A 12476-nucleotide genomic window follows, 5' to 3' on the forward strand; every position below is an offset into this window, starting at 1 on the left:
ATAAGTTTAATATTTTAATGAAGCATAGTTATAAATGTTTATAAACTTTCCATATAATTGCTGTTAAATGAGTATTGTTTATTGGCTGCCTTGAATGTGTACTTTCGGGTATTGTTTTCTGGTTTAATCAAAAGGCCCAGTTTGGTCGATGAAACGTTTTACAACATTTTGCGAACAAAGCGATTATTAGGAATAATTGAATGTACGCTTTGATTTTGTTCTTATTGTTCTTTTGATCAAATACACCAATCAAATAGTGAATAGTTCACATACATAACGCTGTATACAGTATGTACATTTTCCCCATAAGTATACTCGGGTACTGCAGTGGTGGAACGTTGTTCAAACAGTAAATTGACGCAATTCGATGAATGTATTGTATATATATATATATAAACATGTAGATTGTCAAAATGCTATCCAAATATTTTCCTAGCGTCCGCTTTGTGTACGCCCACGGCTGCTCTATATGTGTCTATATGATGTGTATATATGCCTGTTAAGTTATATATGTCTGTTGTTTTAATCGCACAACGATCAGAGTCTGATGAAAATCCGCGTTGGAAATTGGGTCTGCTAATACAATAAAAGCTAAAAGCCCCGGACCATAACCGAAAAAGGCAGATATTTTAGGCTCGTCCCGTTTGACTTTGTTCCGGCCGTTTCTCCTTCACTGCGTGCAAGCACTAGTTGAGTCTAGTGAATTGCAATAATGAGATTCATCCCAATTGCGATGGCTTAAAATACATGTATTAGTCAAAGTAAACAACGGAAGAGTGCCCTTTGAAGTACTTTCAACGTCATTCATAAGAAGATAACTCTACCAAATGCCCCTCCCCAAAAAAAAAAGATTCGGTCTACCTATTTAGTTTTATCGGACTAAATAATTGTTTAATTACTTTTTTTAAGAGGCTTATTCATCACGTACATAATAAATAGTAAAGTTAGGACTATGTTTTTCGACAAACTTGATTATTCAAGTTCAAATGCTCACAGTGTTATTGCCAGAGAAACGGGAAATTCTTAATGATATTTGACACGTGTATCCAACTTTTACAATTAATCAGAAATGTTGTACAACAACCGTCTTATGAGATGCACTTTTCTTAGAAAAACTGTGAATTTTAACGTTGAAGTATATTTATACAACATCAAGGATAAGTTTTTCTTAATTTTTACTCGAATAATTTTTGATTAAAAAAATATAATGCAAGATAATAAAAACTGAATTATAGAATATTTTATTTTAAAAATGTTCCATCGCTTACAGTTCACTTTTACTTTTATACAGATGTACTTTTTCGCTAAAACTTCTTAGTTCCTTAGGAAAATCATATATTTAGACGCAAAAAAATAGTGTAATACACCATTAAGTTATATTAAAATATATAATATGTTTCTGTAATTTCTGATCGATGTGTAAAATTGACTATGTGCAAAACTATCACTTAATGACTTTTGTTTTAACATTTGTAGATAGTCCAATTAATACAACTATAAGAATTATGAAATTATCAATTATTTAAGTAATTCGTATTGTCAATCATTTTTCTAGCATTATCAAATTTGTGAATAATGGTCTAAATTCTTAATTTTTAAAATATTGCTCAAATATTGCTCAAAACTAGATGACATCACTTCGGCATTGGATGGCATATGATATTGTTGTAATGTATACGTTTTAAAATAATAACGAATTTGTCGTTAAAGATAATAGCCGGTACTACAATAATTATTGTAGTTTTATTTTTACATTCGAAAAGGGTTATTGAAATGCGGCCGGTTTGAGTTAACTTGACAGCTCTTTGTTACGGACATTTACCTTTCTAATTCGATAATTATACTCTGTAATTATTGTGCACTATATGTACAAACGTTTAAAACTATTGTAAGCTATCAAAACACTTTTTTTTAAAGCTTAAATTCCTACCCAAATCCCAATCTAGAAAATGTATTACGTTTGATTCACACTACTCCTTTATCGTTATCCCTGGCACTAGGTACTTGTAACTGGTCATGTACTCAATGACTAACAATAATTACAATACACGGATACAAATAGCATAATATTATTCTGTGCTCGAACTCGGCAAACAAAAGTTCAACGGTCACGTGCGAGTTTACAGCCGGGCTAAAGTGGGTAAATTCGCTTTGGTCAATTTTATTATTATTACTATATTATTGCTGTATTTTCTTTGGGAAAAATTATGTGCTGGCACAAAGGTCAAACGACAGTATAATAATAATAACAATGATAATATGTGGATTTTAGAAATAACCTGACTGGCGCGCAGGTCTCATTGGCCGTTCGTGTAATATATGCAAATGTGGTGAAACACGATTCTTCAATATAACATACATCCGACATTATATTGTAGTACTTATTTTTTATGGGAATTGATCGGTTTTTTTTTTTTTTTACTTGGGATAAATATAAAACTCAACGCCGTCGTGACTCCCAGCCAGCGCGACCTAAATCTCCGAATGCGCGCGTTCACGTTTTTTTTTACACACAGTTCTGTTGTGATCCTCGGATAAGCACAAAACATATATAGGTATAATATAGGAAAAAAAAATTCCAACACTTAAATCCATCTTGCTGCACGAATGTGACGGACACAATGGCCGTTTGTATGCGTAAGCGTGAGCATACATTGTGAAGACAAAATCAAAAAAATTACTTAACATTTCCGATTATATGAACCGATCCTCAAGGGGTAAGGATAGGTAAGGTTGAACTTATGCTTGCATTTATAAAAAAACAGGACTCCGTTTAAAAAAGGGTGTTGGGCAAATTGACTCAGATAATCTAATGAAAACAAAAAACAATCATGATTCGTGACAGATGAGTAGATAATTTAAAATTGATTAAATGATTGATTTAGTTACTTTTGGTGAGTTAATGAATATTTAATCACAACTAATTTAATCCACAGTTCTAGATTAAAAATTGAATATTTAATCAGAATTGATATAATTTTAACTGAATGACACATTTTTGTTCAAAACTAATTTTAATAATTTAGATTTATGTGTATATTTGAACTTTAATATACTAACTATATATACATAATGCCATACCACATTCGCAGAATAGAAGCTCTTGTCAATACCGTAAGATCATGTTTGAATAACAAAAGATGACTACTGTGCTAAATGTTAGAAGAGATACCAACAAATAGACTGAAACTTAGAAAGCCGCCATGACTGACAGCTACATAGAACTTAATGCACAGTTTAGCGGTAGTAACTCGTGGAATGAAGAGTGGCAGATGTCAAACACGTATCAATTCACACCGCTTCAGTGAATCTTTTGTTACAATTTCCTGGTTATAATTCGGATTATTATAACATCTGCTCTAACTCAAAAAACTTAATTTGACCAATATAGTTACTAGAAATGTATATACAAGCCAATTTCCATTCGCCTAGTAATACCTATATAGCATTTAATTGATAATTATTCTTAGGTAAAACAAAATGGAACGGTACATATAATGTGCTTTTCTCTACTTTTTATAATTTGTTTATTAACAACAAATATTAGGTATACACTTTTTTGTGCTGTTGTATTTTTTTTTTTAATTTAAACATTTATCAAGTAACCGAGTGTTGAAACAGACAGAAGTTTTGTCGAGATTAAAAAGGTCAGGACAATCATATAAATTATAATTATTGTGCGTGGAGACCGTATACAGTATAGCTATTAGCTAATCCTTGGTCATTAGTCGACCGGATGCCACGGCCCTACAATCTCACACGTTTTACTATTATGCATGTGCTTGGGAGAAGCTTCAACAAAGTCGTCACCGGCAATAATTATAAAAGTTTGCCGTGTCGACTACAAAATGTGAGTCTAGAAGAGATTAGTGTACAGAGTCAAAAGTATACAATATACATATTATCACATTTATTATTTTAATAATACCTCGTTTCATATCTGCTCTTTCGAGTCCGATCAGACTAATAATCGCAGTTCTCCACTTTTCTCTAATGTACACTCTATTTCCATGTTTTCTATTATAGGTACAGGTATTATTTAAGTACAAATAGGAATTATGTTCATACTAATAAATTAAGCTTAAGTGATCAGGTTATAAGTATTAAGTATAAGCGTTGTTCTTTACATTGTAGCTGTTTTACTAGAGTATTAGTTTATAAATGATTCAAGTTATACTATATTTCAACATTAATTATTAGTTTAACAAGTAAATTTAATAAGATTTGACTAAAGTGTATGTAAATAAGTAATAGAGTAATTTATAATATGTCATAAGTGGCATGTAACTCAGTTTGATTCCCTTAAACTAATATTCATCAGCCCACGAAACCGTTAAATTCAATAACCGTATAAAGCGGTTTCTGTATACAATTAATTATAAACAAATACATATATAGAATCCTGGTACAAATTTGCTTACCAGAGCATGTAAAAACTTCTGTATTCTTGGAATAAATGCGGTATAAAAGTATTAAAAACAAAATAAAAAGCAGAATTTAAAAGTGCTCACAAACAGATAGTACAATTTTTTTCTTCACTTACACTTTAAAAATCAAGCATTTCGGAAAAGATTTAATTTAACATAGTATGAGTAAAATATTTCCCATAGCAATTTTCAATGAATATAAATTATTAAAAATAGGTCACAGTGAACAATTTTGAACGTTTGTAAGGTTATTTTTTTATTATTTCTTAGGAAAAAAAATAATTAACGCCTGAACTTTCTAAAAACTACACTCAACCAAAAATAATATAAAATAATATCAAACCAAATAAACATTATGTTATCAACCCGTAATAAAACTCTTTATTTATATGAAAAAACGGTAAAAGAAATGATTACGTTAATACATTTTATCAAATTGATAAACAAACAAATTTCTGATAAATGTATTATTGATACAATGTATTTTTTGATTTCCGTGGTAAAATCCTTTTCATAACAACAATGCATTATTATGCTCTAAAAAAATTTATAGAGTCAATATCAATAAAGTGTTTATCAAATTATTCATTTTTATTGAGTATAACATTATTTTTCGCTCGGTGTATCAATCAAATACATCTAAAATGTATTAATACCAATTAGTTTATAATAAATAATAGTAAAAAGGGTTTTAAAGATTAAATTGAATTTGTTTGTATTACTAACAATACACATATTTGTTTAAAAGACATTAAACAAATTATAATGTAAATAATACATATTATAAAATTAATAAAATATAAAATACCAAATCTTTTATTTCTAAAACAAGTTTTTGATCGTACACTAGTCACTATTAATTATCAATCGGACCTTTTTTTGTCTGTATTTAATTTAAATGTTTTTTTGATTTTTTTAAAAGAGATATTGAAGAAAACTTATAACATCATCCATAAGAAAACATTAAACATATAGTTTTCATTTAGCTCCATTGTAAAAACATTTTTAATTAATATAATTAAAATGACTCTTTTGATTCTTATTACTTCATTTTTAAAGCCTTTACTATTGATATTTTACCTTTTTAACGTTATATTTCACTATCGACCTAATAGGTGTAATTATCTTTAATATTTTAACATTTGCTCTTGCCAAATTGGTATCTATTAACCCTTGAACTAAAGATTAAATTTTGTAATTGTCGATTCCATTATTACTCTTGTGAGTTTTAATACGGTGAACATTTCTGTAAAAAAAAAACAGAAAAAAAGTCTTATCAGAGGGTTTTCTCATAACGTTACAGTATGCAAGCAGGAACAGGAAATTAAGGTGCACTCTGGTGCTTATGCAAAACCGCATGGAACAAAACTTGATTTACACAACGCCCCGGTTTATAAGAATTTTTATTTTTTACATACAGTATCCGTTTAAGTACACAAGCCTACGCCGAAAGCGTTTGCAGGAAAATCATATGATCTTTTCGCAGCGGTCGCTTTTTCTATAGGTTGCTTGTAAACGGGTAGGTAATTCTTATCTACCCGTTATAATATATGCAGTTGTAAATTATACAAGATCGCTATCGGTTCTGTTATAAAATACTTCTACGCCCACAGCTGTTCTTGAGGAGACGTGGGATCAGTAGTAACCGGTGCGCAGGGTCCTGGAGTCTTCTGAATGGAGGGGCGAATATTCTTAGATAGGTAGCCGTTCTAACGAAGGAAAAAATGGTTAGTTTTAATTACCCCAACAACGAGAGCAAGGAGTGGTAAGACCTAAGGCTCTAGCACAATCTACAAAAAAAAACCAAGACGTTGAAGTTGACGGGAAACAGCGAATGGTCGCTAAGTTAGACGTGGCCATCATTTGAGAACGATAAGAAATTTAAATGTAGTTTTCAAGATAAACGTGTAAAGCCAATTCAAGAATGGTGTTAAATACCTGTTATCTTTCTCTCTTTCTCCTGTCTAGCATTGATGCAAGGGTGGGCAAAAAAAGTTCACTATTTTTTTCATATTAGTATAAATTAAGTTAATTAAAAAAAAATGACTTAGTTTAGATTAAAGTTACTGTTTAAAAATGATAAATAGTTAACTTAGATAAGTTAAAAGTGATCTAAGAAAATAACTAATGTAAACTTTTCAGTTAGTCGATTTTATTGAAGCCCTTAATATTGTATACAAACAATAGAATGTTATTATATTTTTATTTAATGGCAGATTTAACAGAGCTGGGATATTAACTGGTAATTATAATGTATATATAAAGCTACTCCAATCAAAATACAATATCGTCGTTTTATCTTGATGTCTCAGACAAACACTTAAAACATTAACATTTAATATTATGTAAGGTAACGATCCAAGATAAACCCTAATTGAGTAGTTTTAGTATAATTTTAAACGATGAACGCTGGCGTTGATGTGCACGACATTAGCCATGTTATAGCGTTTATATTTATATTTCGAGTCTTTCAAAAATGTACAACCGATTTGTACTTTCATAACAATACAAGCAAAGTAATTCCACTAAATCTTAATTGTTTATATAGTTATAATGTACCTATATTCCGCTGTATGAATGTCATGTATACAATGATGCCTGCAAACCATGAACAAAAAAAGTTATATATACTGTATACATACATATACTATATAGATATGAGATATTCTGCGTGCGAAAAAAAGTAATATATTTTCAAAACTTTAGTTACCACTTTCGCGCGAGACGACTTAAGATAAAGAAATGCGTCGACCGTATTAATGTCACACGTGCAAAAAGAAAAAAAATCCAACTATAAATTTATATACGTTTTAATGATTTACTGGAGAAAATCCGGTAATATATTATTTACTCAAACTTTGCACACTGCAAAGAAATAACAGCATAAATATGACATTTTAAAAAGATAAAATTATTTATTTTTCTTGGAGCTCGGCGTTCAACAATGGCGGCGTTAAAAGAAACGCATTCACAGAAATACTGAATTATGTAATTCATTTTGAAAAGTATAAGTATACATAACGTTATTTGTTTTTTTTAAGAAGAATAAGTTTTCTAATTCCGTTAAGTACAAAAATGTTTTTTTAAATTATAATTGCAATTCCACGGAAGTTCGAAGTACGTCAGTATCGATGAATAAAAAATTAATTAAAATTTCATTGAACTACGGAAAAGATTAATAAAAAGTGTAGTATTTGTAATATACATAATAATGTAATACCTACTATTTTCTTCACAGTTTTGTACAATGATCATATTAACAAAACATTATTATCAGGTACTTTGTAAAAGATCTTGAAGGATTCGGTAATTGTAGGTGGCGAGAGGAGATTGTTCGCTTTGCTTTACCCGCCATTTAACTGCTAATAGCTCAATATTCTCGTAAGTATTCACTCAAAACTTGATATCGACCAGTCATTATTTTTATTGTTGTTTAAATAATACAGTTGTGCATGTATAAGTTAACTATTAAAGTGTACCCTTAAATGTTTACTTTACTTTAAATGTAATTTAACTACAATTACAATTATTTTACAAAATAATTACAATTTCATAGAATTTTGAAAATTTTTTACTTACTTTAGGTACTGTATTTAAACTCGGTTAAAAGTCTCATTACCCTTTACAGTGATTATACTTAAAATATAAGGATAACTGTACAATACTGAAACTATACATAGGTGTAAATGTTGGGAATACAAAAAATATGGCCCCTTAAAAAAATATTTGTTTTAGTTAAGTAAAAATTACAAGACATTTTTTAGCCTAATTATCAAGATGGTAGAACTCTTTTAAAGCTAATCTTTTCTGATACCTAAAATTAGTTTTTCAATAGGTACACCTAGAATTTTTGAAAATTTTGAAGTATTGAAGTCAAATAAGTAATTTACTATTGCTAAGTATTATCTTAAGTTATAAAATTAAAATAGCCAGTTCACCACAATAATCTTCATCGATCGCCTTACCGAAATCATTATTATGGTACATTTTTGTACAGATAGATATAATATAATATTCTTGTACATAAGTCACATGAACTCTAATAGATAATTGGTGGTACTGACATGTTAAAATTGAGTGTTATTTAATATTGATCGAGATATAAATTTCTTTTCGCTATAAATTTCTTGGTAGCATTATAAAGAAGTAAAAAGTGTAATATTTGTTTTGCAATTTATTTAAATTGTATGTCATAAAAATTATATACTTTAACGGAGGTCATACGATAATATATCAGTTTTATTTTTGTAGTATATTATTGTAACTGTGTCAATCAATACAAACATACGACGCACTGTCATCGTGTTACATGGTTTACTCACGGTGCGGTGACTGTATTATAGCAAACTTAAGTAACTTACTGAAATATACTATTTCGTTGTGTACACCATACATATTTTTTTAACACTTTTGCAGACATCAAAACTTTTTATATATTTCTTACGTTTTTTTTTTTGTGTAACGTTATACATATCAGTTTTACAAATCTATATTATATTATAGATAATAATAGTCACGACCTAGTTAAGTATAGTTTTGCCAGTGAAACCATGTTATGGTAAAAAACTTGTTTAACAAACAAATATGTAGTAACATATATAATAGTATTATTCGATATAAACCATTAAACTTGTTAAGGAAGAAGAGAGCTTTAAACATATTGGGCGACATATATTCTTCCATAGTAGGTATTAAGATTTCTTTATCCCTTAATTAAATACAACATACTGTTTAGTTTGTTCTTGTTAGTTGTTTATATATGCAATTTGCAGTCGTTAAAATAGCTGACATTACTTTTCAATTAATCGATTAATTTGTGAACTTATATATTTGATTTGTTTTGCTTAAGGGTCGTAAAATACAAAACATTCATGTCGAAAAGAAATGTCTTCTTTATATTTATAATAATATTTCTTCGATTAAGCTAACATCATGGTAAATAATTTCCAACGCAATTGAATCGATTAAAAAATTATCAGTTGAGCGGGTAATAATTATTAAGGATGGTTTTATGCAAACAAAATTGTTAACCTCTATAGCGGATGTAATAGACGGATAAAAAAAACGCTGTTCTTAAATCTAATTAAATTCATGTTGTATTGAAAGGATACCGGATACGATCTGTGCTATTATTATTATTATAATATTTATCATATATTACGCTGTTTGTGGATTTACCGGACAAGACCGAGGAAAACATATTTTTTTTCTGCAGCCTTAGAAATACATACTGTACAAGCTTATCGTAGGTATTAATCTAAAGCCAAACATCCATAAACGGTTATTAGACATTTACCTTGTTAATATTTTTTTATTATTATTATTAATATAAATAATAATAATAATTATATTCATGATTTATATCTTGCGCGGGGCGGTTATTAAATGGCGAACCATATATCATACCTAGTTATGTGATATGCGACGGAATAACTAATAATATTAAACGACAGTAGCAAAAAAAAAAACCTATATCATCCGCCAAACGTCCATATTTCATTTGAAAATGCATTTTTTTATTCGTTAATTTAAAATTATCTTACAGAATTATACCATACCGGTCGGATTAACAACAGATCAAATTTAAATTTTGCTACTTTCTAGGACCACCATATGATTTTTTTAGCAATAATAGTTCTCAAAGATTATTAATATTTACCTTGGCAATACAATCGATAAGTCATATTATAAATTCACATGTAACACAACACATTGCTAATATATTATAGTATAATAATTTATCAAACTCGTTCTGCTTATAAACATTACAAGTGTATTTTCAAATATTTGAAAACGACCGAGTGAATGATGATTGGTGTATTTGAATACTGAATAGTTGTAAAAAAAAGGTTTGTTCATGTGTACGAGTATTTGCCATTGGGTTCAACATATTTATATGTTTTATGATTTTTAACAATTGTATTATACATTTTTTTTGTTTTTTTTTGTACTTTTGCCTGTATTATAAATAAATAAATTGTAAATGGTAATCGTAAAAATTATCATCATTATTGTTCATTTGAATAAAGAATATTATGAGCATTTACAAGAATGTTTTTACTAACTAATGTAATTGTGAAATTTTGGTATTTTTTAAATCAGTGAATTGAAATAGTTTGTCCGAACAAAATCAATTATTTATGCAAAACATAATAACATTATCTGATTATAAAATATAGCTAGGTACTTATAATTAGCAAAAAGTAAAAAGTTTGATCAATTTTAAAATATTATTCAAAAATATAGCCACATCCCATGTGTTAAACATTGATGTTAATTTTATATATTTTTTTTTGTTAATAATAAAAACCCGTACCGCCTCGGAACGTATTGTAATAATATAATAATATGTACCAGGTACCTACTATCCGTCGTTTGTCAATGAAAGACCAATTGTGTTTTAAACGACCGGATTTTATGCAATTTATGTAATTTGCCATTCTAAACGATACCCAAATAACGTATTAGTCGTTTCTTAAAGACCGCTACTTAGGTATGTACATAAATTATATTTTTAATATTGTTTCTTTTTAATTATTACTCTTTTGTTATTTGCTTAATTTTATTAATATGATTTATGCCACCGACTAAATTATACGTCCGCTAACACATAGGTACACAAACTAACATTCTATGAATATACATTTTCGAATTTCCTGCCCGTTAATTATTCAAACCCGGTGTATATAAGTAATAATAACACGAGTGGATCCAGTTGTTCAGGAATTTGTCGGTAATATAAATGATACTAATTAATAAAACGGTACGTACATCACTCGTGGCCGGTCATTGGGTCATTAGCATTAAACAAAGTAAACACATCACACAAATGGCTTTCAGAAAATAATCCTACAAAAAAAAAAATTAATAATATGTTCCAAGGTGCAACGTTATCTCGTGTGTAATAGCCCTGGCGTGTAATATTTTTAATCATACACATGAAAGTAATTACATCATTGCTCTCGCACAATTATTTTGGTTTGTTATAATAAAATACCAAATTATAATATGCATATTATTATACATATAATATTATTAAAAACTAGTTAGTAGACTATAAAATGCGTTTATAGACTACTTTGGTTAACGACTAGTAGACAAATATGGTAAAAATTATTCTTAGTTCAAAAAGCTCATAAAATATATAGGTTGCCATTTATGAAGCTTATTAGTTTAATATTTATAAGGTTTTAAGAAACGTTTCAACCTCTAGACAAAAATAAAATCAGAAATAAAGCATAGATAACATATTAATCCGTTAATCTGAAACATTTGTTGTGGTGTGTCACTTTAGTTATGAGGTATTATAAGATACAATATTATAACAAGGGCATTTTTAAGGGTGTGCACTACCCCTATCTATCGTACCACAAAAAAGAAAACCTACAACAAATTATATACTTTGATAAAAGAGGATTATCATAATATTATATTTGTTTGTCAAATGGTAAACTTTATCGATTCAAATTTATGAGTGCACTAAAATTTGATAGTTAACAACTAACGTGATACAAAACACGGTTTAGGAGCAAAATACGGTTGTACATACATAAGATATGATATATTTGTTTTAAACAAGTATATGCAATTATTTGAACATGAATAAAGTAACACAAATATAAGTAAAATAATTTATTAAAAATTAAATATTTGCACATGCATTAATTTAGTATTTTGAAAGATAAAATTAGTTATTTGGTAAAAACAATATTATTGAACAAGAATGAATTTTTGATCTTGATAAAATGTACTAAAACAAATGTTTACTTTGAATAATTCTGAAAGATTGCTTTCACTCAAAATAATATATATTTGTAAAGGGTCATAAAACACACTTTTAAAATTATATTGTTGTTATTTTTTCGACGAGCTTTGAAATTTACAGAATTATTAGTTATTAAATTAAATACAAATTTAATTTTTCTACGTCGCAACTTTCAAGTCAAGGCATACAAAGGTTTGAGTGAAAAACAAATTTATATAAATTGAAAATATCACTTAAAACTGTAATGTAACGAAAACAAGTTCTTATATTAACGATATAGGTAA

Source organism: Adelges cooleyi, unplaced genomic scaffold, assembly GCF_023614345.1.
Source record: "Adelges cooleyi isolate 19-005CV unplaced genomic scaffold, UGA_ACOO_1.1 ACOO_flye_CR_arks_rails_tigmint_CR_PRNA_247, whole genome shotgun sequence".
NCBI lineage: Eukaryota > Metazoa > Arthropoda > Insecta > Hemiptera > Adelgidae > Adelges > Adelges cooleyi.